This window comes from Physcomitrium patens, chromosome 13 (assembly GCF_059467195.1).
Source record: "Physcomitrium patens ecotype Gransden chromosome 13, ASM5946719v1, whole genome shotgun sequence".
Classification (NCBI taxonomy): domain Eukaryota; kingdom Viridiplantae; phylum Streptophyta; class Bryopsida; order Funariales; family Funariaceae; genus Physcomitrium; species Physcomitrium patens.
Window position 1 is genome coordinate 7,268,837 of NC_143422.1, and position 26,663 is coordinate 7,295,499.

Here is a 26,663-nt window from a genome sequence, read left to right on the forward strand (position 1 = left end):
CCTTATCTAATCATTAGAATTCTCCAAAACTAACTATCATTCCCATTAATCTACTTCTCATAATTCTAGACTCCACAATTTTTTTCTTGACACACTCTCAACTCTCAAAAATCAATGTATTATAATTCTTCTAATTATATCCATACTTCAAAAATATCTTCCATTATCAACTTTTCAATCCTCCACTTATAATTCAGCATGTAATAAATTCAATTTTTTATTTGACATCATCTAAATCAAAACTTTTTTTTATTTCAAAATTTCACTTCACATTATTTAAATTCTATCCACTACTCTTTTTCTACAAAAAAAATAAAGAAACAAAGAGATAGCATCAAGCTTACCTTAGCTCATGACTATTACAGTTTGACCTCGTATACTTCCTCTTCAAACTTCTTTTATTTTTTTCAAAATGCCAACCACTATACAACTGATGATAACTACTTTTTCTAACTACATCATCCTTCCTGCCTTCAAAACTATCCATTCATCAATTTATTAGCTTCTCTTAATTCTACATACTATGTATTATAAAACTAAAAAATCCTATCTATTCTACAATCAACTTCCTCTATAAAGTCATTTAATTCATGAATTTTAATGTTGTGAAAGTTCATTCTAACAACATCTTCAAATTTGATGTTGTCTACTAATGAAGCTAAATTAATATCTACTTTATTTTTTTTCAAGTAAGAAAACCATCTATGAAATTAGCATACATTACTTCATCTGTGCTAGATGTAGGATGACTTGTCAGCCACTTAGTGAATTCTCCATCATCCTCCCAATCATATAATCCTAGGCATATACAACTTAATGGAGTAATTTAGACCATACTAGAGTGAGCCAATTCTTTTTCTCTTAAATTGACAAATCTTACTTTTTTTTTTTAACTATTTCTTATGTTGTGGAATTTGATCTTCTTCTTCTAAAGAATTAGGTGAGATTTTATCTTTGAAATTGAATGAAGATTTTTGTAAGGTTTTTTGGTCAATTATAAATGATATAGGACTTTTTACTACCTTAATTAATTTTGGCACTTGTTGCCCTTAACCATGGTCTACCCAGGAGCAATGGATATAAATTTTTGCTACGATGCATGTGAATTACATGAAAAGTGAAGAAATACTTTTCACTACCTATTATCATCCTACAATCACGATTTTGGTCCGGAAGGATGTTTTGGCTTTGATTAGCTATGTTAATTACATAAGAAAAAAGACCAATTATATTAAGGTCCAACTTCTCTATTTTTTATATGGGCATTATATTTAACCCACTACCTCTATTTATGATTGTATAGGAAATGATCTTATCAACTATTGAGGCCTTTAATTCAATTTCTTTGACTTTTTATGTCCCTTGAATTGTTTTTACATGAGCTTGGATTTTTTTTCTTAGATCTTTGATGTCTTTTAATAATCATGTCTATTTTAAAAATTCTTTTTATTATTGGAGATACCTCCAAAAATTGAGCAATGATTATATCTGCCTTGATTTTTTTCAAGTCTTCCTACAAATCATAAGACTCCTTTTGATTATTTTTTTTAAGGATATTTGAATACTATATTATAGTTGTAGGACCTTGCAACCTTTTTACTCTTTGATAGAAGAAAATTCTTCTACAAGGATTTCCTCCTTTATTATCTTGGTTTTTGAAATGGTTGTGGATTCTAAACCATGGAGCACTTGTCTTGATTTCCTCACATTATCCATTGCCTCTTCTATAGCTTTATTTAAATTAGAGAAGTGAGAAGAATCTTTTGAACTATTTTCATTTTCTATTGAAGTCCGAAGAAGAGGAGTAGTATATCTAGACCTTGTCATAACTGCCAAGGCTAGCATATTAAAAAGTTTTTTATCATTATTAAGAACTTCTTCATGGAAGATGTAGTGTGTTTGAAAAGATGAATGTTGGTCTTTCATAGATTGAGAATCTTGTTCTTTAGCTAGTAATTTTAAATATCTTACATCTTAAGAGTTTTATCTTTTATTTTATCATCCATATTGACATTGGCCACCATTTAATGGAATAAATCCTTATTGAATATTTAAACCCAAGAAAAGGTGTTGGATTTGATAATTATTATAAGAATTATAAAATAGATTATGAGGTCTTAAATTATTATCCAAAATTGAGATTCTGGCTTCCTTTAAATGAACTTGGGCTTATTGTTGATAATTTCTTTGTGGAAATTTCAAAAAAACTACCTTGTTAGATTATCTACATACGTCCATAGGATGGTTTCTCCTACAATTTCTACATACTATTCCATTCTCTATCCAATAATTTTCTAGTAGGTGGCTTTTTTACAAAAATAGTAAACTTTTTATCATTGTCATTGTTGGTTTCTAAAGCCTTGGATAGTATTTTTTTGAGGTTGGAATTTGAAATTGAAATCTACCATACCTAGGTTCTTATAAGGTGGGACATATAATTATTGCATGTCTTGATTTTAATAGTAATTTTTTTGGTTTAAATAAAATTAGCTTGTATGCCTAGATTGGCGACACTAAGTGTACCAAAGTCTAGAAGGATGCCTATCTAATTCTATGGAAGGTGGGGCTTGATTTGAATTTCGATTCTTAATCAAGAAAGTCATTTTTCACTTGCATAGCCTTCATTTGTTTGGTAAGTTTATTTTGAAATCTCTATTAGCTTTTAAGGACTTCATTCTTGAAGTCTTCCTTCTATTTATTCCTATTCTTAGGATATATTAATTCAAGAAGGATGGAAGGTGGTCTAATTTCTAAGGATGCAGGATAGTAGTTTATGGGTTGAAATTGAGTTTCTTTAACTCCGTACAAATTTCTTTGAAAATTTCCTATGTTTTGAGTATGTATGGAGATGAAACTAAGAATTCTATGGTCCTTCTTCTTCCAAATTTGCTCTTTCTTCTTGTCAATATCTTCAATTATTCAAGCTATTTTTTTAGCTTCTAAATTATATGGCCTTCTTTTAAGGATTTTCCAAATAGTTCTTTTTTTATTAAATCCTTGAATAAAAAAGTGGATAAAGGTATTATCCATAAAAAAAAAAAAATCTACAAACTAAATTACTACAAGCTCAAATTCTCAAATATATTTAGTGATTTTTTTTCTTTTTCCTTGTCTCAAAGAAGAAAGAGCCGTAAGGGCATTACTTTGTTCTACTTCTGGTCTAAATTTTTCTAAGAACGCCTTCATGAGCATGATTCAATTCATAAAGGTTTGAAGGGAGTGGTTTTTGTACCATTTGTAAGCTCTATCTTTCAATGTATTCAAAAACTATACAAGATAATAACCTAAGTTGGTTATTAAATACTTTGTGAGAAGTTCTATAAACCTCTCTATATGTGCCGATGGATCATCATCTTTAATTGCTTTAAATATAGGAAAATTGTGGGATATAGGAATTACTTGTAAATCCTTAGGAATTAAAATTGACAAATTTCTTAATTGAATCAAGGGATTAATAGATATAAGAATAGGTATAGGTTCTCTCTCATGTTCCATTAGAGGAAAAGGAGGTATTGACCATTCTTTCTCTTGATTTACCTCCACAACCAACTTAGGACAGTTACGATTTAATCTTTTTTTTTTCTTCTCTCTAATATAGATTTAATTCAAATAGATTTGGAATAAAAATGTCTTTTGACACTAAACGAGGAGATTGCTTATTCAATCTGTTAGTCTCTACTTATTTGAGTTTTTATTTGTTTTTCTTGCCAAAAAGTTTTGAATTCTCTATGGGTGAAGATAAGTTGGATTACTTAGATCTAATAGAACAATACACATATACAACTATAAACATACCATTCAACTTAGCACAATTTTTAATCTACCCAATTTCTCAAAAGTTTAATTATGAGCTCTTCCATCTATAACCCACTTAAATACTTTCTAATAGGGAAGAAAAACAAAAGAGAAATAACTTAAAGAGGAATACTTGCTAGAGTATCATCCTAAATAAGACTATTTTTGACTTTAATTGTTATATAGAACTACTATGTGTAAGAGTGATCCTAAGCAATCTTAATTGTAAAAAAGAATTTTGTACCGGAATGGCACGAAGCCCAAGCTCTTTCTTTTTCTTGCCTTCTTACAATAAGACAGTTACGAAATTACCTACTATAATAGTTAACAACACTTTTTTATTAGACTAAAATCATTCTTTGCAAGAAAATTATACCATGTTGAACAAAGATTCACCTACTTGCATCTCTAGCCAACTTAGCACATGTTAAAGAATTCCAACATAGACTTCTTTCTATTTAATTTGAATTAACTGATTTAAAAAAAAAAAAAAAAAAAAAAAAAACTATTTTTGAGTTAGGATAAATTTTTTTTTAAGGCTCTATTGATTGTAAAAATAATAATAAAAAAAATCTATGAAAAGGTTTAGAAGGTTATCTATTCTTGCACTTTCTTCTAGATTCCACTTTCCAACTCTTAACTTTTGCTCCTTGTACTTAAGTAATTTTTCTAAAATTTTAAAGAAAAAAATAATTGACAAGGTTCAAGGACTTACTTCTTTGTAAGCTATTAATGCTACTCTTTCTTCTCAAGTTCCTTCTCTTCAACCTACAACTCATATTAGAAAACATAAATTTTCAAATAAAGCATTTTAAATTTGAATCTCTTCTTAAACTAAAATTTACTAAAAATTCAAATCAATTCCAATTTGAATGTATGATAGCTTTTTGAAAAGCTAATATTAAATATATAACCTCAAAAAGTTTCAACTCAAAAGATGTAATACATAAAAATTGATTGTTAAAAATCTGAGAAAAATCCACATTCAATTCAACATTGAAATTGTTGACTATCTTATAAAGTGAAAATTTGAAATACTTAATTTCACAAATAAAGAAGAGATATAAAATACTTACCAATTATGAAGACCTATTTGAATTTCTTATTCAACAAAACTAAGCAAGATCAATCACAACAAGCAACTTCACATTCACACATACCATTAGAAGCACCACTTTTTGACAAATGCACCAAAATGTGTGTAAAATTCACTCTTTAACCAAATTATAAGATGGCCTCAATTAAGAGTTGTTTGTAATGGGTAGTATGAAGTAAAATTATCAAAAAAAAGAACAAAAGAAGCAAAATATAAAACAAGTGGAATAAGTGCAATCAAGAAATTGTACACTACAAAACTAAAGATAGTTTATTCACTGAGTTGTTATCTAATAAAAAATAAAAAATAAAAAATATATTATTAAAATTTTAATTTTTTATCTTTTCAATGGTATAAGAAATATGTAAGTCAAAATTACTATGAATAAGTTAAAAAGATTTGAAAAATAACAAGTAAATAAATAAAATATTAAATAAATAATTATTATATTAAGAATAATTTGCTTAAGAGATCAGGAGTTTGAGCCTCACTAAGGCTCACAAGTAGTATATATGGATCCCTACAAGATGCTACAAGGCCTTAGTCTTATCTTCCTAACTATCTTCAAGATGCTACAATCCATATAAGACTTGTACACCTCCCTTCTTACAAGGACTATACTAGCTACTGGTCTTCCTATTTTCTACTAATAATATCCATAATTTTATATTTGTGACTTCACTATGGTGTTTAAAAATATCCAATCAGTCTAAAAACCTCTTTCTGGCTTTCAAATCTTGCTCCATTTCTTCATAATGGCTCCCAAAGTGGTAAAATTTATTTTTATCAAAGTCTTAGAAATTGTTCTAAAAATTCCTAAAAAAATCTATATAAATTCTAAATAAATTCTAAAAATTCTTATAATGGTTCTATAATAATAATATCAATTGAAGGCTATAATTTTCTACTTTGATGATTTTTTTAGTAATAAAATAAATTTAAATCTACTATAAATCCTACTTTTTATATAACTAATTAAAAAGACATGAGGTTCTTTCTTATGCTTATTCTAACCACTAACTAACATTTCTAGTTTTTTTTATAAGTAATATGTATAGATAGAAGGCCAATATACATATAGATCTTAGTAAATATCCCTCAATATTCAATAATAAATAAAAGAAATACTAAATTAAATAAAATAATTATCTCCAAGACTTATTAAGACTCCAATTCTATAATTAATACTCTAATTTTCTATTTGTTTAAAGATTTCTTTACTATTCAGCATATATTATGATTCTAAGGATTCTAAATGCATCTTTTTATCTTAAAATAATCAATGAGTTGATTTGATGACTCACACTGATCTTATGGCTATATTTTGAAAGATGGTTTCTTGTAGAAGAAGCTAAAGAAGAAGGATGGAGTAGCATTAAAAGTAGTGGATGATGCAAAGACAAAGAATCCAATTTTAAAAGAGTTTTATAATACACTTTGAGTAGGCCATAGAAGAATTTGAACTATCTATTATAAAATTAAAGAATAATATTTGTAGAAGGATCTCTATAAAAATGTGGAGGATTTTGTAGCTTCATGCACTGAATGCCAATTGCAGTCCAAAGTCAAATTTAGATATAAATTACATTCTATCTATCTACTTGTAATATATTTTCAATGAATGATTGACTTGGTGGATATGCCATTGGAATTATGGAGCACAATATATCTTATTTTAATAAAAAAAAAACTCTCAAATTATATTGAAGACAAAGCTTTGAAGACCAAGATTACAGATTGGAGTGTATAGATTCATCTTTAAAGATACTTTTAGTAGATATAGTAGAATTGAAAGAATAATAGTTGATGAAGAAGAATTGAATGCAATAGAAGTTAGAGATTTTTTTCAAAGATATGGTGTAAAATTGAAGCTAACAACTACTTATAATCTTGAAGCTAATAGTAAAAGTGAGAGATGACATCTTTCTATAACAAATGTTCTTATTAAGATTTGCAAAGATAAATCAAAGTAATAGCCAAGACTTCTATCATTTACTTTATAGGCATATAAAACTATTTATAGTAATATTATTAGTTGTATGTCTACTAAATTGATGTTAAATTAAAAGTTATTTATATCTATAAAAGATTTTGTACTTACTTAGATATTATTGAATTAGAAGGATAGCATTACAATAGAGAGATTATTAGAATTTCAAATTCAATAGCTTGAAAGATTGCATAAAGATCAAGAGATTGTATTGAAAAAACTAAAAGCTATCAAGTTAAACATTAAAGATTTGACAAAACTCACTATTTGAAGTTAGAAATTAGTTGTTAGTATTTGATAGTAGTTTAGAGTATCAACATAGTACTTTTAAAAAGTTTTTTCAAAGATAGTTTAGTCTATACATGGTAGTGACAATATATAATAATGCCACTTATTTTATTCATGAATAATATGGCATAAGGCTAAAAATACCTATGATTGAAAAATAAATAAAGGCATTCAAATGATCTTACAAATTTTAAGAATCTAAATTTAAATCAAATAGAAGATGAAGAGATATTTGAAGAAAACAAAGAAAATAAAGATATTTAGATTGACACATGCAGTAGGATGTGCAACTTTGGAGGAAATGGATGTCATGCTAGGAAGTGGTATAATATGTAAAAATAAGATAAAATATTATGAAAATTTGGTTTTTAATAAAAAATTAAAATAAAATAAAAAATATTAATATTAATATTTTATCTCTAAAAATAAGTTAAGATGAGTTGATATGGACTTAAGATAGAGCGATAAGGTGCTAAGATAAAGAAACATAGATTGACATGGAATAAAATAGACTTATATTGGCGTTTGGATCCTTTTTTTTTTTTTTTTTTTTTTTTCTTGAAATTTCTCCCATTAGATATAACTAGCCATATTTTGAGGGTTTTCTAAGAGTGTTTTTAATATTTTTTTTCGGAGATTTTCAGAAGTAGTTTCTCTCTTTGTTAATTTTTTAAAAAGCTCTTACTTGCTCTAGGAAGAATAAATATGAAGATGGAGTGAGTTTTTGGCTAAAAACAAATATCAATTATCTTCTATTAATATGATCATTAGCTTTATTTGTTTATAAAACATGTTATAAAAAACTTTAAGAAGTAAAATTTGATATATATATATATATATATATATGAGTTGAGTAGCTCTTCAAAGAGTCATTACATGCTTAAATCTAATAAAATAAAGAACTATGACGTCTACTTGAGTGAAGAAGGGATGAAAACTCCTATATATTATCAAGAGTATGAAGTATGGAGTTTATTTGAATAAAAGGTATTATTTGATCATATCTAATTAAGCCATAAATTTTATATTTTTTTAAAGAAAAAACTCTTATTACAATACCAATTTTCGCCTCTACCTCCATTCCTATCTTGTTTTTATCTCTCATCTCTCATTTCCATCCCATGTCACAACATTGGTCCCAATCCTTGTCTCCATCCAATGTTATGACCTTGTTGTCAACCCTTGTCTCTTGTCTCCACCCCATGTTTCAATCCCACTTCTACTTCTACTCTTCATCCCAATTCCGCCCTTGTCCTCACTTCAATTTGTATCTACCTAAACCCCTCTTCATCCCCTCTTCTCTTCCTCTTTTCTTCTTCTCTTTGTCTTAAGTTTTTTGGCATTGTAGTCAATATTTGTAATTATAAAATTCTTTTAAAAATTCTTAAGAAAATTAATTTTAAAACCATCTTTAATTCCATCTAATATTTATATTAATGAAATTATGCAATATTATTTAAATGAAATGTTATGCAAACTATAAAAAATTAAGATTATTTGAATTATAAACCATAACTTTTAGGATTAATTTTTGTATAATAAGCAAAACATAATCTACAATTTTATGTTTTAAAAATTAGATAATAAAAAAATTAAATTAAATTTTTAATAAAAAGAAAATAAATCTTAAAGGATATTAATTTTATTAACATATTAGTATTTTATTTTTATTTTATAAATTATTTGATTCCACAAAAAAGAATCATAACTATCTTCAAAATGGTTCTTTTTATAATTTAATTTATTTATATGTATATATATATATATATATATATATACAAATTCATATTTTTAATATATATTCTAAATTAAAATATTAATAAATTATTTTATGACAACATTTACATTTTCTACATTAAACTTATTACAGTTATATCAAAAGAATACACAATTTAATGTAACATTGATTCTCTAAAAGAAAACATTCACATGAAATTAGTAAATACTACCTCATGGCTTTGTAACATATGGCTTTTATATTTGTTATGTTCTATTCCAAGATAATATTCACAATAAAATTTATTTTAATATTATGAATACATATAAATTAACATTTTAATACATTAAAATATTATTTTACATGTATCTATGTATAATTATTTAAAAAAATGTACTAAAGATTTTTCAAATTGATATTCTTCAATTTGAGTAATATTTATTAGATTTCTTTGCTTCAGTTTATTCTACTTGATCATGACTCTTGCTTCATTCTAATCAATTTGACTTGTACCCACATTTATTGTGAAAAGGTGGGATCAAGGTAATGACGAGTTGAGATAAGGATGGAAGTGAGGTGGAAGACGGAGGATAGGGATAGTGGTTAAGAATGGAGTTGGAGACAGTGGCTAAGAATGGAGTCTGAGATAGGAGACGGATATAGAATAAATCATGAGATGGCAAACGAGGGTGTGGTTTTAACAATTTTTAGTATTTTCAGAAATTTTAATTGTATTGTATAGAATTATGATATTTTTAGATATAATTATATCTTTTAATTTTTAATATTAGTTGTATCTAAATATTTTTGAAATAAAATAAAATAATAAGTTATAAAAATTAGAACTAAAAAATTTGAATATTACATTTGAAAAATAAAGTCATGTTTTGGCTTATTATACTAAAAATAAAAAATAAACATATTATTTTAGTATCATATTATAAATGATAATTTTTTTAATAATAAATAAATAAAATTATATTTAATTTTTTTTTATTATTCTTTAATATTCTTAAAATTATACAATTTTATTAATCTATTTTGTAGCTAAACTCATTCATAAGTATTATTTGGTTAATAATTCTTTAAAACTTAGATCTAGTACTATTGATTTTTTGAAAAATAAAAATATTATTATTCTTTTATTAATATGATTTTATTGCTATAACAACTTGCAATAAAAATAATAATTTGCAACGGAATTTTTATTAAAGGAATTCTTTATATCTTCATATCTTATTAATTAATCTATCTTTCTATTAGTTATTGTGATATAAAAATATAAAAAATAAATTATATTAAAAACAGATTGTAATAACTATTTGTAATTAAAAAAAATCAATATATTTTAAGCCATGACTAAATTATATGAAAAGCCTTGGCAAGACTAAGAATGATCTTATTCTTATTTGTATGTGTATTATCTAATAGGAAAATTATGTAGATTTTCTATTAAGACAACAAGACCTATATAATAAATGTCAAAATTGTAGGACACTTCTATAGTGGCTTTTTAGATTCAGAAATTTCTAAGAATCATTTTTATGAATATATATATATATATATATATGTATATTCATTATATCTAAAGATATTTGTAGAATTGATTCACATTTTAATATTTAATCTTATGTATTTTAAATAAAATGATATTTTTCCATATTATTTTTGTTTATTTTTATTTAATTGTACTTGCTTCAATTTTTTATTAATTTAGATATTTTAGATGTTATTAACACTAATTTTATAATAATTTTTCACAATTATTTTTAACATAAGAAAAATAATAATAAGACCATTATTTTTTTTAAAAAAATGACATCCAATAAAATCAGATCATTCTAAAGACCCAAGAAGGCAACTAAAGGGGGGAAATCAAGAAAAAAAAAAAAAAAAAAAAAAAAAAAAAAAAGACAAATCCAAAACACATTAATATAAAAGCAATTTATGTCACAACGTTTCAAAATTTGTATAGAATCAACGTAAAAACGTACATAATTATCAATTTAACAACATACGTGAACACCATGAAATTTTCAAAGAAATATTTTAACAAATTATACTTGATATTTGCAATAACAAATCTCATGAATAGTGAGAAATAACTGATTTGTTTGTTTGAGTAAGTAAACATGAGGGCGGAATCTCAAACCAGACATCTCCACACAGTTTAGTGTTTGCAAAGATCTCTCTATGCCTTCCAATCAATAAAAAGAAGACACACACACACATATGAGTGAGTGAACTAAGTGCTAGGCTGAAGTGTGTTGCAGGAACTGGTGATGCACAGTGGTGGTTATGAGAAAAGGGCAAGGGCAAGGGCCAGAGCAAAGTAGAGCAGAGCAAGGCAGAGCAGAGAATGATGGGCGATGCATTGCAGAGGAAGAAGGCAGGAAGGAAGGAGGAGAGCCGACTCAGATGGGTGGGGAAGGGGGCAGTCATGTCAAGGCCACCCTCTCTCTCCATCGGAAACGGGGCGAGAGAGAAGAGAGAAGATAGAGGGAGGGGGGCTTCTTCATGTCGCTGTAATACCAACAGCAGCAACACAACGCAACACAGTCACACTCTACAGGCACAGACAGGCAGGCATAAGGGCACTCTCTCCTCCTACTCCGACATGTATGTGTGTGTGTATGTATGTGTTGTTGCATGACTTGCAATCCCATCCTTCTCGCTGCCTGTCTGTCTGTCTATCTGCCCCACCCCACTTCCTCCTCTTGCAGTGAAAATCAGAATCCCATCCCATTTCATGCTTTGGCAATTAGTCTTGTGGAATCATCACACTGTGGTCCATCTTCAACATCTTCAGCGCCCCGTTGACATCCATGCTCTGTGTCCAGGTCGAACCCTGAGATTTAATTGTGATGCGAATTCGATGTGAGAAATGTGCAATTGTCCGTCCTAGCATGAACTGGTCAAGAGCCCACTTGACGAATCAGGTTATTAGTGTCTACTTGAAGTTTTAAGATGAATCGATGAAATCAAGGAAGTATATTTTAGATTCATATGAACAAAGTGGAATTCAATCTTCTGAGCGCTCTAGTTTGATTTAGGAAATATCCATTTTCCAAACAGACAACAGTGTACATTTTGGTGATGTTTGTTTTTCTTGCAATTCACACGTCGCCATCAGCATCCAACGAGAAAATCTCAAGTTCAGTGCACAAAACTGATTAAATACGCAAGCTGGTATAAAACTGCAAGCGAGTGCAATATTAGGTCTAGCAAAACAAGGTTGTTTTGGAAAAGACAAGGTCAAAAAAAACCCTCAATTTCTACGTAGAAACATGTTGACTGCGTGAATGCCCTGAAGGGTACGACCAAGTGCTGCTTCAAGCATGATTTTGGCATTCGTTATTCTTTCTTATGATTGCAAATTTTGACTTATTCCTTCTTCTTTTTCTTCATAAACTTGATGATGAGCATAGTTTCACAGAAAAAGCAAAGAAAGAGACTGTATGTGCTTCTATTGTCTCATCAGTAATTCGTGCATGATGAAAACTTGTCAAAACTTGGATTTTTTTGAAATAGCATGTATAAGAATCTCCTATTGCTATCTCAATAAAAGATAGGAGATTCTTATACATGCTTAGTCACTTTGGCATGTTTTGGAATCTGTTTCAACTGATTAAGCACAACACTTTATTCAGGAATTTTGAAGAAAAACATTAAAAACTGAAAAACGCTTTAGATAGACTTCTAAGTGTGTAGATCTATTGGTTGAATAAACTAAATGATAACATATATATTTTTTAAAAAAATTAAATTTAAAACACAACAACAACCTTGAATTTGATGATGATATTAAAATTATTATATAACACTTTTTATTATCAATTGTAAATCTAATATTTTAAAAAATATAAATATAATAATTTTTTAATACTGTTATTATCTTGAATAATAAATAAATTTATTATAATATGTTGCACATGAATTTTTATTTCTATATTTAAACTAATATAGAAATATATATATATATATATATATATATATCATATTTCAAATAAAATACTAAAATTCAATCAATAATTTATTACCATTTCTAACTAATTTTTTTATGTTTATCAATCCTAATTTTTAGAATCTTAAATTGCTATGTTAAGCGTTTATTTTTATATATTTATGTATATATATATATTTATTTTAAGATGATTTATCCTATGATATGTTTGTAAAATTATTCATTAAACTACACTTCTCATACAATAATTTTAAAAAATAAAAAAACATATTTATATATTTATATATATATATATATATATATACACATATACATACATATATTCTTATATTTATCATTAAGTTTGGATAATTTCAAGCTCATTTTTTAAATTATGTAAAACTGTAGATTACTCTTGTAGTGTTTATGTAGACTTTTCTACAGAATTTTTTATAGTTTTATAAAATATATGTAGGAGATGATGATGATGATGGAATAAGAATGTGCAACTGGGTGGGGGTGTGTGTGGGGGTGTGCGTGGGGGTGGGGTGGGGCATGGGATATGATGATCTCTCTCACACCCACCTGCTGCTGCTGCTCTGTTGGGTTACCAGGGTGGGAGGGAATTGAAATGGGACCAGGGGAGGAGGAGGAGGGGACAGGGACAGGGCAGGGCAGGGCAGGGGAGGGGGCTAGGCTTATGCTACTGCCAATGCCAGAGCAGTCTGTATCAGCCCGCGTGTCAAGCCAATGCTGCTGCCACTGACAATGGCAGGGGAGGTGGGGGAAAGGGGGGGCAGCAGGCACTCTGAAAGTGGAAGGAGGTGGGGTGGGGGTGGGGGGTGGGCCTTTCCTGCCAGAATGTGTGCGTCACCCTGTGTGTGCTTCACGCTCCCTAGAATTTCCGCCCTTGTCTCTTGTTCCCCCCCCCCCCCCCGACCCCACCGTTGCCCCCATTTGAACCTAGTGACGAGGCCCAACCTCGATTACTCTCCGCCTTCCTCCTCCGAAAGTCAAATAATCATTACCTAAGCTCTTTACATGTAAAGAACCTTTCATTGGAAAAAGGACCTTTGTTGATCTATGTGGCCAGTGGTGGCGCTGTTACACAGGTGGTGGTGGTGGTGATGGAAGGGGGCGTGCGCTGTTAGTTGGAGTCATGGAGCGGATTAGTTGATTCCCTTCGCCCTTGTACGATTGCCAGTCTCTGAAAGTCTATTGCTACTGCAAGAATGAGAAACGTCGTCCTGATTTCCTTATCTTTCCCTCGTGTATCGACGATGCTGCTCGACATTTGCAGATCGAGCCACGTCTCTTTCGGACTTTTATGACTCTCCCCTTATCGTCTCAAGATCATCTTTTGTCAGAAAAGGAAAAGCCTAGCGAGGTACGCTGAGTAAAGGCTTAACAATGTATTCTCATGGATCGCTGCAATCTTCAAAGTTGTTGAGACAGTAATCTCTTGTTACAAGAAGACCTGAGGATGAGTACATTTTTCGACGTGTTCCCATGTGGTTCACGACTGGCATGAAAGAGACCTCGCAGAAGACAACTAGTCTAGATTGCTAAGTGCACTGAACGATTCACAAAGCCTGGACTTTACGAAGATTGGCCACATTTCGAAGGAGCCTCAAGACCATGCGCACAGTAAAGCAAGAAAAAGCCTGTTGAAAGTGGATACGATCACATGTTAAGATCCTAGATCTTTTGAAGTTGCTGTCTGCTTTGTGCTGATGATGGGACTCTTCGATTTCTGAGGGATAAAGAATATTTAAAATACCAAATTAAGTAGTGGTCTACACAGACTTGATGCATCAGCTTATGCAGATTTTTACTTCTCATTCTTCTTCTTTGTTTCCACCTGTTCTGAATGCTGTAATCAGGGAAGGGATTTGTTGTGTAATACGTAATACTCACAGGTTTTTTATACTAAAACCAGCTAGTAACTTACATTCAGTTGGCACTGTAAATCCAGCTACCATCATACTGGTGGCAACATATATATCAAAGTAGAACTAGTTGCAGTCCATGAGAAACTCAGCTGGATTTGAAGTTCAACCTGTTTGAGTAAGGAAAATTCAGCTTATCTAATCTTACTTAAGCAAAAGTCTCGATTTCATGCATAAGCCATATTGCAAAAGGTGGGGTTTTCATAACTCGATTAGTTTTAAAGGTTCAAAAAACTTCACTTGGATACAACAACTTGTGCATGAATCTGTTATTTACATAATCATTACAACAGTCTACAACCTAAATGAAATCCATAAATAAACATTTGCCTCTAGATAGTATTAGCACTATAGTATAAACAAAATTGCATGGAGAGAGGAACATTGACTAAGCATTCAAAGTGGTTACCTAGTTTCAAAAAAATTCTAGTTTTATAATTTAATATTTTGTTATAGATTTTGTAAATATTAGCAACACATTGTTTGATGATAAATAAATACAATGAACAAATCAATTTCATTGTTTTGAAAAGAAATATATCATCAACAATCTTACTATCTCACTCCATTGTGATGATAAAATTTGGAATATAATTTTTATTTTCATGATTTTCATGAAATGAAATTGTATATTCCAACTTCTATCATCACAATGGAACATGATTATAATAAGAATGTTGAAAATATGTTTTTTTCAACACTGTTGTTCATACATCTACTGTTGTTATTATAAGTTCATACATCTACTATTGTTCATGTAATATTATTATAAGTTTCATGACTTATATCTAGTACTACTACTATATATAGTGTTATTGTTCATGTAATATTATTATAAGTTTCATGACTTATATCTAGTACTACTACTATATATAGTGTTATAGTGGAAAAGTGGAACTAATGTTTGAGTTGGTGTTAGAATTAGAATGGAAACTATTGTCAAGTGGAACTACTGTGAGAATTGGTGTAAGGTTTGAATGGAAACTATTGTCAGCCGATTTGAATTGTGTGCCAATACAACATCTTGTAGGAAGTAAAACTATTGCTGACTTGGCGAAGATGCTGAGTGTATAAAAATCGATCACCTATTCTTGTCTATGTTGCAGATCCTTCTTTTGCATGACAGTCAATACTATAGTTGATCAGCTAGACAAATCAATACTATAGTTGATCAGCTAGACAAATGAAGAATCTGCAACATATACGAGAGAGGCAACCTGTTCAACTTTAACCCGCCTTGAATATGTCTTCAGAACCCTTGGCAGCCACTTGTGAAAGTTGTCCAGCTAAAGGCTTCAACAGACTAAAGCTCAAGTGTACTCAGTACCTCAAACAGCTTCCCTTTTCATCTGTTATCCAATCAATAGATACAGTCTGAATACACTCATATCAAGCAGAGGCCAGCGCACTTGATGGGACATGCACGTTTTTCTACCTACAGGGACATTGTATCGTAAAAAAAATACGCATGCGGTGACATACACGCAAAGTTCGGTGTATCTAGTCCACCAATCATTCGGAACTTTGCGTGTATCACATGCTCTTGACAACAATAAACGCACTGTTCAAAACAACTAATATAGTAAGAGACTCCGTGAACGGAGTGTTCGCCTCACACTATACATGAGATATTTACCGAGTACAGCAGCAAAACAGGTACAGGAAGTTTGGTTCATATGGATGAAAGTAATTCCTACGGGTAGTCAGTGGGCACTTGGATTCATAAGCACCGAGGGTCGTGATCCAAGGTTCCTTCACAGAAGACTAGGAGAGGTCGAAAACATTCAACTTTCAGAATCGATGTGGGTAGGGGAGAAACAGACCTTCTACTAACCCACCTTTGGACTATGAGACTTATATTACTGATGATCAAGGAATTTACGACGTCAACAAAGCATCGCAGCACACTCTGCACCGTAGGTTACTGTTGAAAATGGAATTTTGACAGGTATTAGGGTTATTCAAGTGAGGATACATTACAAATCTTTCTACTTTCTAGTGGTGTACACTGAGAACCGGAGATCCTCATTTGCCACTAGCACGACTTCACAGATACACATGTGCACAACCAAGGATCACTCCAAAACACAAGCGAAGCAATCTGGACAGTGTTCGTTCACGATCGACTTGAAAACCACTAATGATCCAGTTATTCTATCAACGACGCAGATACATGGATCGTCACACACAGGACAGCAAACCATCAGTCGTCACTTGGAGATAATCCGAAGCTGAATAGGGATGCTCTTCAAACGACTTGCTGCAAAGCAACACATCAGTCTGCGAATAAGCTGGGAAACAAAGCAAGACCTGATACTGGGTTCAGCCACCCGCAAAAGCTCTCACTAAGAGGTCCAGCGAAGGACGAAGATGTCAAGCACCAAGACTGATTTGGCTGAGTGAATAAGATTGCAGAGCGACATTGCAAGGCTGCAGGTGTGCACTGGACATAGGCAAAGAAATGACCACGTCTCCACTTCTACCTGGTGGGTGAGCTCTTATATGCATATCACTCCTGGAGAACGTCTGTGTTCACATTGTGGAGAGTAAGGGTCACGTCATTCGAGACCTCACTTTGGGGTTGAAGATTGATGTATTTTACCACGCATCCACACCCAGACAATCGTCCATAATGTTCATGACCCACCGCTATTTGCGAATTACCACATTTAAGTGTAACATGCTCAACTTCAACTTTTCAGCAGAACCAGTAGGGTGATCTTCTTTACGTTTTCTCGTTGAAATATTTCTATTTTGATACCCATAGAAAAAGAGATAACTTTCTTGGGATTCTATTGACCACCACTTTTTGGTTTCAGATTTAGTGGCAGGCACCCTATACGGGAGCTGACATTCAGCTTGGACTTACAGCCACTCATTTTTGGCTGCAAGAACTCACTTCCAGTAAAAGCTAATCCATGGAGGAATAGGTTACCGATGTTGCTCACTTTCCCGAGTTACCGTCCCACCTGCGATCCTGAACTGGTTTCGATGCAGGGTGACGTAGAGCTGAAGAAAATGACGAGTTCATGATCGTGCCTTACGCAAGCCGATGGGGATGTTCATTTGCAATGATCGTCAATTCCGACCCGTCAGCCGATCGTTGTTGTGTATGTACAAACCAATGAGGAATTGGTCAACTGACATTCCTCGTTGCCAGCTGTTTTACTAGTGTATGTGCATTCGAATGCGATACAACCCGGAGGAGATTAGAAATGGACAAGCAGTCTTGTAGAAACACTTGGCAAATTCGTGTAACAACTCTCACCAACACTTCTGTACACAATCACTAAGAAGAAACTTCACTGGAGAATGGAACGCTTGTGGTAAATGTTCATCCAGATTATGAATATAGCAAGTCTGAAATTGTCCTGCCTGCTCACAACCTGATAGCTAAGGGATGAATGTTTGCAATAGGTGTAACTCGAAACCAAACATTTCGGCAGATCCAAAATTCTTTGATATGCTTGCTTCTCTTGGGAACCCGAGTGATGAGGCTCATAAAATAAACAAGGGCAATTAAAGAGTGATTAATCCCAGAGTGGCACAAGGGGTTTGGCACGAGGACCTCATCATCTGATGCAAGGTTTGCTTATCTCACGCATGGTTCTCCGCTTTACAATTAAATATGGAAAGAAGCAATTTGTCGGAATGTCAACCAATGGGTCGCAAGCCATTTGTTCATCCATGTCGTTTCGTACAAGGCTAGGGGTACTTCTGGCAAAGTTTATACTGGACACAGCATCATCCTTTTTACCGTGCAATATGAAGCAAAAGGAAACCAGATGAGTCCCTACGAGTGTCAGTAGCGTCCTCTCTGCTCTCAAGAGACACCATCCAGGTGCAGTGAAACTTGCGACCGCGTCAGTGCAGCTGAATTCTGTACGGCAATCTTGACAATACTTATATTAGAAATGGGGCACCGTAGGTGCTTCTGTTTGGAGTTTGACACCTGGAGATGGCGGGAGCCACTTGCGTCGGTTGTCACGTGATGTATTCACGTCCCTCAGGTTCGTGCAACTTGTCAGACATGCCTGGACCTGACGGCAAGTGAATAATTTGAGATAAAGGCACCCCGATGTCAAATAATCAGCATAGAGAAACCGCGCCACTGTTGAGACGACGAAAAGTGTGAAGCCAGATGCCGGCTCCTCAACGCACACCGCTGTTACCACAAAATATTCCTATCTCTCTCTCACTCTCTATACATATATATACATTTTATGCTCGTCAATTCTTGCGGTCGGTGCTCATTCATGTGTACTCGATTTTTAACTGGGCGTCGAGTCTTCAAGGATTTGGTAAGCCAGAGCATGACTTGATGAGTAAGTCGCCTTGCTTCGAAGTACCCAATGAGGAGAGAGGATATTCTGAACACGATTATCCCATTCACATCTGAAAATAGAACCGATTCCTTTCATAACTTATCCTTTGACCTCATTAATTCCTCGTCCAGTCGATATATAGACTCTGAAGACGTCATCAACGTACAATCAGTGCGGAGAAAGTGCTGAGAAACCAGTCTCGTCCTGTCTGAATTCTTCGATGCTCTTCGGTGCAAGTATTGCTTCAATCAGCGAAGAGAGTGGAGATATAATGGATAAAGTATCAAGGTATCAGTAGTAAGTTTGATCCTCTAACTCTTTTCCTATTCCTTTTCACTTCGACGTCAAATTTTTACATTAAAATGGTAATCATTCAAATGATGTTGATACTAACTGATTTTTATTTATATTTTTACGATATTCACCGTTTACAATATGTATGTCATAGTAAACATTGACGGTAGAAATAGAGAAGAAGACTGCAGGAAATTGGTTTGATTTATTTATTTTTCATTTTTTATATTTCACTACTTTCATAATTTCATATGATGTAATAATAAATGTATAATACTGTTATTTTGTATCTGTGATTGTACTTGTACCTTTCATTTCAAGAAAATAAAGTAAGTATTACATAATTAAAAGAACACACTAAAACATGTTTTTGTCTTTTATTTATTATTTTCTAAACAAAATATTTAGGATCAATCTCTAAAATGTCTGCAATTTTAATCATCACGAATTTCAAGAGACACTTGTAATATTCATTTATCATTAGGTCTATAAAAAAAATAAAAATATATATATTTATTTTACACATTGACCAGTTTTCGCGAGGGAAGTGGAAAGATTCAGGAGCAGAAGATTTAGTGTAAGTTTGTAGAGAACTGCATAGTGTGGGTTCCAAGTGCATCTTTATTCAAGCATCGTGAGGCTTAAAACCCAGATGAAACTGAAGCCATGCAATGCAAATAATGACAGCCTTAGTGAGAGAGAGACAGAGAGTGACTGCGAGTGAACGCCAGAGAGTGTTCCAGCGAGAAACAAGAGCGACGTGGCCCGATTTGGTTACCAAGGGTGAAACTTTCACAGCCATTGTTTCTAAGGCCCTTCAACTACCAACATGCAGAAACATTCAGAATCATGCAATCCGTCACGTGATTGGACATGCATTCGTCGAAGTACTTGCTCGATTACAACATTTCCTCGATTGCAGTTGTCTAGTGAACGGATGCAAACTCGGAATTAATTGTTAAGCACATAAGTGACCATTACAGCGGCTTTCCTTAAAAATGGGAGTCTAGAAACCTTACCGAAACTGGACTTGGTTTGACAAAGAAACTGTGCATTTCATGACTAATTGCAGATAGCGTGTCTGCATGGCTAGTAGCTTCGAAGATGTGATCTATGCTCTGCTGAAACTGCTGTCAACTACCGCTTAATGTCACTTGAGTGCTGTGCCACAGTTACCACAGGTAGAAGTGGGGCAGCTGTCCTGTAGAGGTGACCCCATGTTACAAAAAAAAAAAAAAAAAAAAAAACAAACAAACAAACAAAAAAAACAAAAACAAAAAAAAACAAACAAACAAAATAGCCTTCCACCTTGAAATGTGTACTCGAGGTTCATTCAAAGCTGGACCTGTATTATTCGGCGCTTCCTTGTTCCAGAGCATCGTGCCATGAAGGCAGTTTTCGCTACGTTACAGAAGGTCGCCTGTGCCGGAAGAGTGCTGGCGATCCCAAGAGAGCGGTAATATCTGAGCAGAAGAGTCATTCGAAAGGAGAGGGAAAATGACAATGAATTATTTAGGACTTCGCTGCCGAAAGGTCGTTCGAGGCATTTGCTGATCATGTGGCAGGCACATGCATGTTGTCAAGGTCGTTCTGACTTGAGAATCTAGGAATGCATGTCTTTGGAATCTAGTTATTACACAAAGTTGAAATTATAAATTTCCTTTTGCGGCAAATGATATTTTCATTCTTCTTGCATCCGAGTAATCTCTGTACGGAGAAATTCTGAAATTCTTTAAGCCACAGAATACGTCACTGAGATGTCTAGGAATATTTGTAAAATTCTGGACAATTGGGTCCTTGGAATTGAACCCTTGACGAAAAGAGAACTTTCCTAGCTAAGACAAATGTGCCAGAGAAGCTGAGAAAATTACCATCCGGCAATCTGTGGTGGTTGTAGATACCTTTTAGAGCATCCGCGTTAACAGGAATTATGATCAGATTGCATGAGGAACATGTTTGCAACTGATGGTCATGGTGGGGGATCCATTGCACAATCACAACCTTCTTGATTCCTCGTGAAAGTCACGTGAATCAGCAGCACACGCACGGCTTGGTTAAGTATATACGCATTCTGTGAATAGCATTTTGTCTCCTGAGGCGCTAAGAGCTGCTCAGTAAGCATAATCTCTGTCGGAACAATATATTCCAAAAATACATTTGTGTTGATCTTTTGACGTCGTGTTGGCCTGCTTGAGACCAGTCTTCGAAGCTGTCAAATGTAGCATTATTTGCACCGATCCCAACAACTGGTTCCGATCCCGGAACTCCACAGGAAATTTGCGAATGTGCGCCACAGAATTGCACGTGCTGTGAGAGCATCGAGAAAGTCAGGTGTCCCACAAGAGATACCAATTGTCAAGCTGGACTTGGCAGATCAGAGTGTAGACTTGTAAATGAACCGTTTGACATGGTTGATGCTGGACTGTCCAGCGATTCATCTTTACAGATGCGCCTGAGCTTTGAAGTGAACATGCACTAATTGAGTTCTGCGAAGATATCTGGATCAGCGGAACAATTTGGGGTTAGAATGCCCAGCCTCACGATCTTTTCCATCAGGAAAAAAGTCTTATTAGGAATCACCTAAAACGTCAGCGTTTAATGAGCACTGGCATCCAGACGGTAGTGCCTTGCAATGGAAAATGTGAAGTTTGTCTTGATTGGGAAAGAGAGACGAAATAAAATGACTGGAAAAGGTCTTATAGAAATTTCTCGCCGAAAAGTGCATTACAAAGTGCATTACATATGGTAACTGATCGAGGAGTGGCATCACAAAGTGGAGCAACTAGTTGCAAATTCCAGTGATTCCATTGACAAGCGAACAAATGTGCCATGTGACAAAGTAGAATATAGCGTCCAAATCAATCCTCCAAGTCAATCTTGTGGCCACGAGGCGTGGTGGAAATTTTCTTCTTCTTTGTCACATCCAGAATTCCGACAACAGCTCGGAAAGCTCTAGATGCTGATCGGTTCTTTGGTGTCCCACCTCCGTCGATTTAGTTAGGTACGCAACTGAAAAAAACACGGAGTTATCACGAGGTGAGATCCCTCATCGGCTAAAGTTGTGGAGGCCCCTGCCATGAGATCGGCATGTACCTGCATCCATCTGGGGGGATTTCAATACGTCTCTTTTAGCCTGCCCAGATGACTCCGACGTCACGGGTAAAAAATTAAAAAAGCAATAAAACAAAACACAAGAATCTCTCCGTTAGACGTCCTCGTCATCGATATTGAGTTTGCTGGACTATCGTCATCAATGCCCGGTTCATACGCAGAACGAGATTGCAAACGGATTCTCAATCACCTACATTTATCAGAAAGGGCTGGATTCGAGAAAGATCAAAATTGGAGAGGCTGCAGCATGGTAATGCGAGTCGATCACCGGAAACGCAGCTGGAAGAATCAGCCTCACCCATCCGTTTGTGAGAGAGCCGGTCTAACCGCTTGCGAAGGTAAGCTTCGCAGAGGCTTCGAAGGTGGGGGCACAGACCTATTCACGACACCAGGAATTGCGAAGTCGACCATGAGCGTGTCAGGATCACAAGCTGAAAGATCGAGTTATGCGCTTGGGGTGCTGGGGAGGATCAGATGCGATCCACTGGAGGACGTCGATGCTGGATGCTCCCTCCACATGGCAAGCAACATGCGCCTAGTGGTGTTGGAGAAGTCACGGCAAGCCCTGCAACTGCATGCAGAAGGCCAACGTTTGCTTTCCCCTCCCTCCACCAGCGGATTCTCCACCTGCTCCTGCTCGTATTGTCGTCCCTCCTGCTTCCTCCTCTGCTGATGGCAGTCAGTGGTGGCACCCTGAACCCCCTCCCTCCCTCCCAGCAGCAGCACCAGCCACAGACACGACCACGAGGACGACATGCAGCACCAAATGCTCGCTCCCATCCCCTCTCCTCCTTCTCGTCCCCCCCATCTGTTCGTTCGTTCGTCCGTCCCTGCTGTTCCATGCTGTTTCTGTTTTGATCCAAAGGGTAAAAAGAAATGAAACATTGTTCCGTTCCAACTCTCATTTCTCTTTTATATAAAATTTGTACTAAGGTTATTGATATGTCCTTTGAACCATCAATAATATTTTATAGTAGAGCAAGAATAATATTTAGACATTTAATTATTATTGATGCTTTTAAAACTACATTCAAGTAATATAATTAAAATGTTAAGAAGTATATTATAATAGATATACTTATATTACTTAAATAAATAGAAGTAAATAGAAGTAAGTGGAATATTTTAGGTAGGTAATAGTTTTATTAAACTTTAAAGAAGTTTCTTAGATACATATTAGATTATTAGATTCCTATAGATATGTCATGTAGTTATTTAAAATTTTCTTCATAAATTATCTAATTTTAAAAAACTGCATTGGAAGCAATCTACAACTTGATGCTTGGATCATAAGTCTTGTGGTCCTTACAAGGCTTCTACAAGATCTTCTTTGTAGCTAATATACATGGAGACACAAATGATACTCTTTTAAATCTTATTAATGCCTTATTTATACTCTAGTCTTTCCTTAAGACTTTGTAACTTCTTTGTATTTAATAATAGTTATTTTAGTTTATTATCTATCCTATATCTAAATTATTTCTTCCAATTTTTTTCTTCTTTAATAATATATGAGTATATTGTCTTTTGAGTTTTTTTTTTTTTTATATATAAAATTCATGTTTTTGTTAGGTTCATAAGACTAATTCTTACAATATCAAAGCTTGAACTTTTTTTTAATTAAAAATTAGATTATGTTTTCTTGTTAAAAACATCAAAGTTTTTTAGAGGTTGTGGATTATCTTCTTCTGAACTAATTTTTTTAAATATTTTCTTTTACTTTCTCTTTTTTTATAAAAATCTTAAATTTTTTACAAATATGGCAAATTTAAAAGATATAAAAAATGTCACACCATAGAGATATTTGTGTTCAATTCTATCCAACTAAAGATATTTAGATATGGTGTTTGATGCTTTGACAAAAGTTTTACCAAGACCCAAACATTTAAAATATAGAGAATCAATGGACTTGAAAGCAAAAATTAGTAGATAATCTAAATATAAATTAAGGGAGATGTTAATAAGTAACTATTATATTTAGATAATGACATCATGTCCCTTCATATTTATGTCTCTTTGTATTTCAGGTTGATATCAACCTTTGTAATACACACTTTAGGAGAATTTATAAATATCATTATTACAACTGTATACTACAATATATTTTCTTCTTTCTCCTCTTTTCACAGAGATGACATTAGTTGGGTTTGTTTCTGGCCACTATCATTGTAAATTAGACTTCCACATTCCTCACTCTAGTGGTTAACACACTTGAGTCATCAAATTTTATCTAATTATCCGTGAGGTTGCACATCGATCATGTTGAGCACCATGTCTGAGCTCCCAGCCTCGTCGATGTTTTTGCGGAGTTCTCATTTCCTGATCTTCAGCACGGATTCAATGTAAAGCTTATTTCTCATGAGTTGCTTGTTTGAGCCACCACTTGTCTTCCAACCAGGTAGCAGGCGGCTTTTCTCTTTCACTTTCAACGTCCGCACTGTGACAATAATTTCAGTTCTGCTGCCACGGTTCACTTCTGAATAATATCGACTTACTCGAAGCCACCTTCAAAAGGTATGAATCTTGTGCTCAAATTGATATAAAAAAGGGTTAATTATCCTGCACGAAATTTTTTCATCTCATTAAGAAGTAAAGAGATTTTAAATAAATAAATAAATAAATAAAACTTGAAGTGTGATGGTGCTTATATGTTTAATTTCGTGTTACAGGTCTACTCGACAATTGAACTTTTCTCTCTTGATTCCGCGTTCACTTCTAGGACACTTCTTGAAAGGTGACTTGCTCATGAGAAGCTCAATCAAAACAACCCCGATGGAGACTAACCATCAACCAGGTACAAGGTCATTAATGATCGAGAAAAGCGGGTAGCAAGGAAACAACAAACTCTAACTCCAAGTGTTGTGATTGTGTGACCTTACACACAGTACAATTTTCAGGATTGTCAAAACGTAACTGCTTTGGTAAATCTTCACACATCGTTTGAGCGCTTCTTTTCGTTTCTGTCGTTTCAATCGAACTAGGGGGGCTGTCAGTGGACTCACACCCACTGTACAAGTTAGTTGGTGAAATATTAGATAATCTGTGCAAATCCAACGGTTGGCTTCAAACCGAGCAGAAAAAGGTTATACAGTTTTTAAGTATGAAATAAGGCAAAGAACCGATAGAGTCAAACAGGAAGAGACTACGATGCTCAGACTGTTTCATTGCTGTGTAAAACCGAACAAGGTGAGCATTATCATAGAGAAAGATTGCAGGAATACACGGAAGAACCGTATCAATCTCAATATGACTCGCATGCAGTCTTGGTCACTAACTATTTTAGAGTCGTCGTCGTCGAAGTTCACAATGTCTGAGGTGATTGATACTCATAATCAATGTCCTCAGAACAAGGAGGTCGAAATGGAAGCACCAAATCTGGCAGTATTTATTTATACCATAATTGTTTCACCGTGAACTGAGGTTGTTCTTCAATCTAAGACTGCTTTTTTCACTGTCGAGTTGCAGTTCTAGGGTTCATTTCTAGCATCCGGTTTGAAATGAATCCATAAGGTTCTGATCTGTCCATCATTAATTCATTCATGTTCGTCCTCATGAATTTAGATGATACGGTAGAATACCAAAATAGAAACATAAAGTGGCTCATGTAGTGATTTCTCTGTTTTAGAGCTCCTCATAATTTATTAAATTTTTCACCAATATAGCTTTTTCCTACTTCTACAGTTTGTTGGTTTTTGTAGAAAAGTCGAAGAAGAAGATATTTTGTTTTAAAAAACAGTGTGTTCACCATTTCGTTCTCTTTCTTTGACTTTGACTATGAAGTATATTTAAAACTAATGCATAAAATTGGTGTGAAAGTTTGAATTTAACTAAGTTAAACAAAAAACTAGAGTCTATTATAGAAACTTGATTTTTTAATAGTTAAAACCAAATATAATTACTCATTAATATAAAAAATAAAACAAGAAATAAAACAAGATGTAATTAGATCAGATGGTACAATTTTAAATGGTTATTACAATGGTAATAAAAGGATTTAAAGCTATAAGAAAAATATGTTATATTGATAAATATGTCTATATATATATATATATATATATATATATATGTATATATTAAAATTTAAAATATGTATTAAAAACATTAACTTTAAAATTATATAAGTTTTAATTTAAAAAATTGCTCTATATTTAATTA

At 33.2% G+C, this 26,663-nt stretch overlaps 2 long non-coding RNA genes across 2 annotated transcripts; both read left to right on the forward strand.

The window, feature by feature from the left end:
- Positions 1–10,832: 10,832 nt before the first annotated feature.
- Positions 10,833–14,887, forward strand: LOC149987923 (uncharacterized). The gene is made up of 2 exons (XR_016506015.1): positions 10,833–11,468; positions 13,942–14,887. It is a non-coding gene; the product is annotated as an uncharacterized LOC149987923 (long non-coding RNA).
- A 9,995-nt stretch (positions 14,888–24,882) lies between these two features.
- On the forward strand, positions 24,883–25,730 carry LOC149987924 (uncharacterized). The gene is made up of 2 exons (XR_016506016.1): positions 24,883–25,022; positions 25,178–25,730. It is a non-coding gene; the product is annotated as an uncharacterized LOC149987924 (long non-coding RNA).
- The last annotated feature ends 933 nt before the right edge of the window (positions 25,731–26,663 follow it).